Source organism: Rhipicephalus sanguineus, chromosome 3, assembly GCF_013339695.2.
Source record: "Rhipicephalus sanguineus isolate Rsan-2018 chromosome 3, BIME_Rsan_1.4, whole genome shotgun sequence".
Lineage (NCBI taxonomy): Eukaryota > Metazoa > Arthropoda > Arachnida > Ixodida > Ixodidae > Rhipicephalus > Rhipicephalus sanguineus.
This window is the reverse complement of record NC_051178.1, coordinates 93220448-93227666: the sequence shown is the minus strand read 5'-3', so window position 1 is coordinate 93227666 and position 7219 is coordinate 93220448.

The following is a 7219-nucleotide window of genomic DNA, read 5'->3' as shown; positions in this document are numbered from 1 at the left end:
AAAACGAATTGTCGTGCTTTTATAATGTACATTATTGGTCAGCTGCCGGCTCGTAAAAACATCACGTGCTACGTGACGCCAGCAGGCAGAAAAAAGGGTGTTCCACACTCGCCGCCATGGCTGCGATCGGCGCTGACTAACACACCTAGGTGAACATGTACATATATACCCCATAAAGTGGACGAGAGGATGACCGCCGCCGTAGCTCAGTGGTAGAGCATCTGACGCGTTATTCGAAGGTCGCAGGTTCGGTCCCTGCCGGCGGCAAGTTATCTTTTCGTCCACTTTCCTTTGTTCACATTTATATTCTAATTACTACAAATAACACCCCCTATACTTTCCTTGGCATTATTGTCTGTTAGTTCTCATTAATATTGTGTCTAACAAAGAAAAACGAGCCCTTAAATGTCACCTTCTTTCCTTCATAAAAGTGGCAGAGAGTCTGGAAGAGTTCACCAGCAAAACAGTGGCGTGATTTGCGGACTTCTTCGACAAGGTGCCACAGCACATCATTCGCTTTCGCGACCAAGACATAGGACGCGGTATGCATAAAGCGCAGGGGGGGGGGGGCGCAAATATTGCGTGAATTGTACAGAAAGTATTAGTAATAAGTATTTGTTGAAATGTATTAAATAGTTTATATAATACAAAGCGTTGCCGATTAATTGAAGCTGCACTGCGAAATTGGCCGAGTAAGACAGGTACTACCGGACTACTCGCGTAGCTTCCACGGCATCGATTGAGATGCAAAAAAATAAAGTTATATTCTCTATCTCTTTTTTTTTGCTTTTCAGCGGCTCACATTTCGAGCCATTTTGATAAACAACGCATGCAAACTTTCGTTAACGCAGAAAAATGAGAAAAATATCCACCACAACATAACTTACGAAAGGCCATAAAATGCGAGAGAAATGCCAGATCATAAAATGTGGGATAAATAGCTCACAGCATTTAGAACAGAAAATTGGTTAAAGAAATGCAAGTAACTTATTTTAAAGAGATTGCTATTATTTCCCATCATGTACCTTCATTAAATGCGCGGGTCTTAACATCAACAGATGGCATCCAATGCTTGCTATACTGAATAAACTTCATGAGCCATTTAATTATGTAGACATAGCGAAACATCGAATTGGCGTAGGCCTATCTCTCTTAAATAGGATGGCAGAGTGGGCGAGCTAATTGAAATGCATGGTACTTCATCATCATCATCATCATCATCAGCCTGTCTACGCCCACTGCAGGGCAAAGGCCTCTCCCATGTTCCGCCAATCAACCCGGTCCTGTGCTTTCTGTTGCCACGTTATACCTGCAAACTTCTTAATCTCATCTACCCACCTAATTTTCTGTCTTCCCCTCACGCGTTTGCCCTCTCTTGACTAAGACGCAAAAGACGGGACCAAGAAAGAGATGTGTCGTCTCTCTTTTGGTGTTATCTTTTCTGTTGTTGTTCAAGTACTATACTTTCTCGCTCATCCCAAAATATCGGCAACTTCGGTAGCAATGTCGACACCAGCGTCCATAAGCTGCTGTTGCGCAGAAGCAAATTGTGTGTACATGTAAGTATCATACATCATGTATACAGCTGCCGCACTTGCGTCGATGCTTGAAGCACAGCAACAAATAAAAAAAGCATTTCGCTTCAATTTTCCTGTCTACAAAGAGCATGTGAGGGTTGTGTCATTTTTCAACATTGATTTTTATCCTAGAGTTTTGTCACGCTTTATTTTTTTTTTATTTCAGACAGTTATCCTGAACTTATTGTGAATGATTTGAGCACACGCATGTGCCACTAATGCACGACGCATATTTTCCGAGTGCATCTAAATATAAATCAGCACGGCGCTGGAAGAGCCTCAAATAGAAGTTCCACAGAATTTGTTTTTGACCTGGTTCTTGCTAGGTAACTGACAATTGGATCGCGCTAGTTGGTAGTGATCTACTAGTAGTACGCTTTCGGCATGAAGTACGAAGTGCAGTAGTAGCCTAGGCAGTGAGAATTTTCGACAAAGGCACAAACTTAAATTAGGCGCTTGTGGATTGTAGTATTTTGTGCCCTTCGCGATACTTCGTGGTGCCTATATATTGTTGATGTTGCAATGAGACACATGTTCCGACCAAGCTATAAGAGCATAGTGCATGCTTGCAAGTACTATTAACACTCTTCGGCAAACTGAGAAACAGCGTCTTAACTGTTCAACGTAGAAATGGTTTCCTCTAAACTCACAAAAAGAGGTACCACAACGCAATAAGATTACTTTTTACTGCTTCCAGTACACACCACTGTTGCTGTTCCACTCTGAACTTGAGGTGCACAAAAGGCGGGTGCTCAATATATCACGCTTGTTCACAAACGCAAATTTCCAACTTCTTCAAAAGCAAAATCTCTTCCTCAGCTATAGACGCAGGAACGCGGTGATTTTTCAGCGCATTAAGAGATAGACACAGACAATTGGCGTCAAAAGTTGAGAGACTACTAGGTTTGAGAAAACTTTAGATTTCGCAACAATTTTGAGTGTGTTTGGTCCAACTGTACAGCAAATATGTGTTAGCGTGTTTCATAACAGGCCGGAAAAAAATTGGGGGACGCTTAAGCTTCGCCTTTAAGAGCTGAACGCGATAGCGATATTCTGTTCCTAGTGCGCAGTTCGAACACTACGAGGGTTTAACAGAATGCGCCCACTAAGGCGTGTGCCTTATGTAATGGGTAGCACGCTTTGAACCAGGAGCAATTATGCGCGAGAAACTTCTTCGAAGTTGCGATGCACCCACTACGTGGTCTTAAGGGAATACGCGCACTAATGTGTGCGCCTTTTGTAATGGGTGGCTGTCTTTAAACCACGAAGTCGTTATGATATTGGCATGGTGTGACGCCCTATGGCAATGTACACTTGTGCCACGCAATACTACTGCGATAATACATCTCGTACTGTGACACCTGTATACAGGACGCGTATTTTTGGGAAGCACGAAAGTTACTTTCAGTGCAGCTCCAAGCAGAGGCGTGGCTGTGTGGTAGAACACCTGCTTGCCACGCAGACGGCCTGGGTTCGATTCTCATTCGGACCCAACATTTTTATTATTTATTTTATTTGCAGCTTTTTCGATTTTTCGGTCACGGACATGATGATGATTTTTCGCTCACAACCAACGGCCCCGACGCCGACAGCGCAATTTCTGCGATACGAGCTCTTTAACGCTATCGCGTTAATATAAGTTAAAGGCTGTTTGCGGAAGCTGCAGGAATGTTCAGCGTCTCGTTGTGTAGAGTGGTCATCATATTTTGATGGTGATTGGGCATATCGCGTATTGATCATTCCTGATCACGTCTAGAAACAGTTGGTCGTATTAATTATTGCGTTTCACTTATTAGCTTTTCTGACAGGGTTCCTATTTGGTACCTCAGCACCAATCTGAAAAGGCTGAATAGGCTAAGATGTTGTAAAAGCAAAGCTGTGCGAGAGAACCTTGGGCATGTGTCTGTGGCTTGTGTCATGAAAGCTTACCACTTCTAAGTTAAATGGCAGCACATCTCACCCACCACGCGTGCCCGATTCACATTTTCAGCACAAATATCAAATCAAAGGTTGTTGAACCAAGTTCAGAGTAACAACACCTCTCAAAGAGATGTCCACTTTCTGTCCCACCTATTAATAATTGGCATTGGATGTCAATTATTCACATAGAGAATCACGCATGAGTTATTGTTATCTAAACCCTGCAAAGAACAAAAAAAGAAGCATTATTTACTGCACAAGAAACTGCGTATTCGAAGGCCCCTTGGCGGTCTGCACTGTATATAACGACATTAGAGGTCTTCGATGTGGAAGGAAGAGCGAAAAAAAAGAACAATCTTTACTCGTCGTCTGACACTGGCGTTAGCGCCCCTGCATTGCTGCGAACTGAAGTGGAATAATGTCGCAGCGGCCTCGCCCCTTTCACAATCGAGTGTCGGCTGCGTCGGGTGCGCTTCTCCTGGGACCGTAATAGAGGCGTGTGCGGAAATTGCACTTCCCATTTAAAGAGACGGGGCGCTGGTCCACGTTACATCTTCGGAGATGATCGATCCCTAAGAAAATGACCTGTTACATGGTTCCTCTTTCGTGAATGTAAACTTGGCAACGCGCTAAAAATTGCTTGAAAAACCCAAACATATGCCGGCGCTTAATTTACCAGTCGTTTACAGGAGTGTTTTAACGTCGATGGATATTTTGGAGGCCTCCGGCTCCTCCACATGTCATCAGTGGATCAGAAATAATAATATTGATAATAATAATAATAATAATAATAATAATAATAATAATAATAATAATAATAATAATAATAATAATAATAATAATAATAATAATAATAATAATAATAATAATAATAATAATAATAATAATAATAATAATAATAATAATAATAATAATAATAATAATAATATCTGGTGTTTTACGTGCCGCAACCATCATATGATTATGAGGCACGCCGTAATGGAGTGCTCGGGAAATTTCGACCATCCAGTGTGCTTTAACGTGCACTGACACCGCATAAAACACGGGCCTCTACTAATTCGCCTACAGTGAATAGCGACCGCAGCGGCCGGGATCAAACCCGCGACTTTTGGGCCAGCAGCCGAGCACCGTGATCCCTTATCGACCAAGGCAGACGAGTGGGCCATAAAGCCAACGTCAGTTTCTTTTTTTTTTTTTTTTCTAGCGTATGATATAGGAAACTTCACAGGGTCGCTTATCCCTTATGCACCGCCTATTACGACTGGAAGGCGAAAACCATCCGGTGTGACACCGTGGAGTTTATATCACGCCGTTTTTTTTTTATTGCGATAGAAGTCGTATGGACACTCCAGACGCATTTCTGTCATCGCAAAAAGTCGAAATGTTCCGCGCAAAGTCGAAACGTTTCGCATCACCCAGCGAGTGGTGTGTTCGATGGGCGAGTTAAAGCATGTGAGCACTGCCGATAAACGCAGCTTACGCAGACTTGAAACGAGCGAACCGTTTCTGTGGGGCGGAAGACGAATGGAGATCGGAGCCACGCAGCCTTATTTCCGGTTTCCTCGGCAAATGCGTACATTGACCGACTTCGCGTGGTCGCCCGTATCTCGTATCTTTTGAGGCGATTAGCTGATGGCTTATAACTTTTTTCTGTGATGTGCTCTCATCGCAAATTATCCAGATAGACGTCCATAGATGGCTGCTACCCTTGCACGTGCTGTGATATTACGCTTACTTCGCGTTGACACGGTAAACAGCACAAAAATGCTTCGCTCCCTGGATCTGGAGTAATTCACTTACGCCAGAGTTTCGTAACGATACGCTGAGATCGGATCCTCGAAGAGTTAGCTGCTAACCTTACTTGATTTAACTTTCCAATTTGTTGCTATCGCATACATTGCTTTGTCTACGCGGCAAAACTGTGAGCTTTTTTTAAGAAGCGCATCTTTTTCAGGTTTTTAACCGTCATAACAAAAGCGTTATATTTATCACTATGTTCTTTATTTGAACAATCAATGCTTTAGAATAATTTGTGTTCTGCATTGTTTCTTTCTGGAGCTTATTTTTTATCTCTAACACCTGCGTGCGATGTAATATTTTCCTTGCGATTCCTTTAGGGCTTTCTTTGTAATCTCCTTAAGGTATTTTGACTGATATGTAATACTATCTGACCGTATCCTGTGGGCACCGTGTATTCAGGAGTAAAAGAACGAAGTTACGTCGTTTGTCCAAGTCAATAATAATTTTTGTCTTAATTAGAATGGTTTTCTTGTGGAAACTCCAGTGGTTAACGACCATCTTACCAGTCCCTGTACTAAAGCGAGCATTTGTTTGACATTAGCGCATTCGGTCAGTACTGAAAAACTATTCCTTTTATTTTTCTTGTGCTTTCTATGCTCTTATACAGGACATTTGACGCATGGTATATTATTCTCGAATGGTTAGTTTAGCATGCCCTGCCAGCGACATCTGGAAGTGTACGGGATTGAACTAGCCACAGGGAGGCCGAAAACTTCTCGCTGAGCCGCAATTTTCTACCGGCTACGACATGCAAATAAAAGAGAAGTCTGAAAGCAAGCTTTTATATTTATGAAAAGAAAGAAGCATGTAGTCACTATCGTTGAGCTGTCCTATAGGGCCGCCGAGAAAGCGGTTGGAAACTAAAATTCTCATTCCAACTTGGCGTACACGATGGCCATAACCCGGGCCACCGCTTCAATGAAAGTACCAGGCAAGTAGTCCTTTCGCAACGAAGATGCATCTCTCATCAGCTAGTGTGTATCTGCGAAGCACCAGGGCGCTGTTTTATTATTTTCTAGTACTCCTTGAAAACGGCGTACTACCTTTCTTCCTTTTTTTTTCTTTCCTTCTTACTTTCTTTGCAGCCTGTCACTGTTGTTTGTGTGATGACAAAATAACTTCCGTGGTGCGCATTTTTATAGTGCTCATGGCTATTTGGTTAACAGCTTTGCAATGGAAACTCATTTTTGAATGTTTAGACAACAGATAATCCAAAACCACACCTCATCTTGAGACGAATAGCCGAGCTTAGCTGCTAAAGGTGAGCTCTTCTCGAGAAGTGAGAACGGATGTTTATTGGTAACCGCCATGGCAGCATAGAGGCTTTGTTGTTGCACTGTGAAGCTCGAGGGGATGCGTTCCATTCAAATAGGTCTATCTATCTATCTATCTATCTATCTATCTATCTATCTATCTATCTATCTATCTATCTATCTATCTATCTATCTATCTATCTATCTATCTATCTATCTATCTATCTATCTATCTATCTATCTATCTATCTATCTATCTATCTATCTATCTATCTATCCATCCATCCATCCATCCATCCATCCATCCATCCATCTATCTATCTATCTATCTATCTATCTATCTATCTATCTATCTATCTATCTATCTATCTATCTATCTATCTATCTATCTAGCCCTCTACGTATTGGCACCATGGCGATGGTCTGATTAACTTCGTATGTCCTTGGCCGCTGAAGTATCCGGAACAAAGGAAATGCTGGCTTTAAACGCGGCACTTTCTACAATAGGCTGCTTGCTACGTTACTAAATCGTTAGTGAAGGGAAAGCAAAGACGGCAACTGAAACTAAATTGTGTTATACAAGCTCGAAGCAGGCTTGTAATAACTATCACTCTGTTTCGTTGGCCCCAAATCTGGTTTTGTGGCTGTAGGCTTAGACTCCTCTGACCT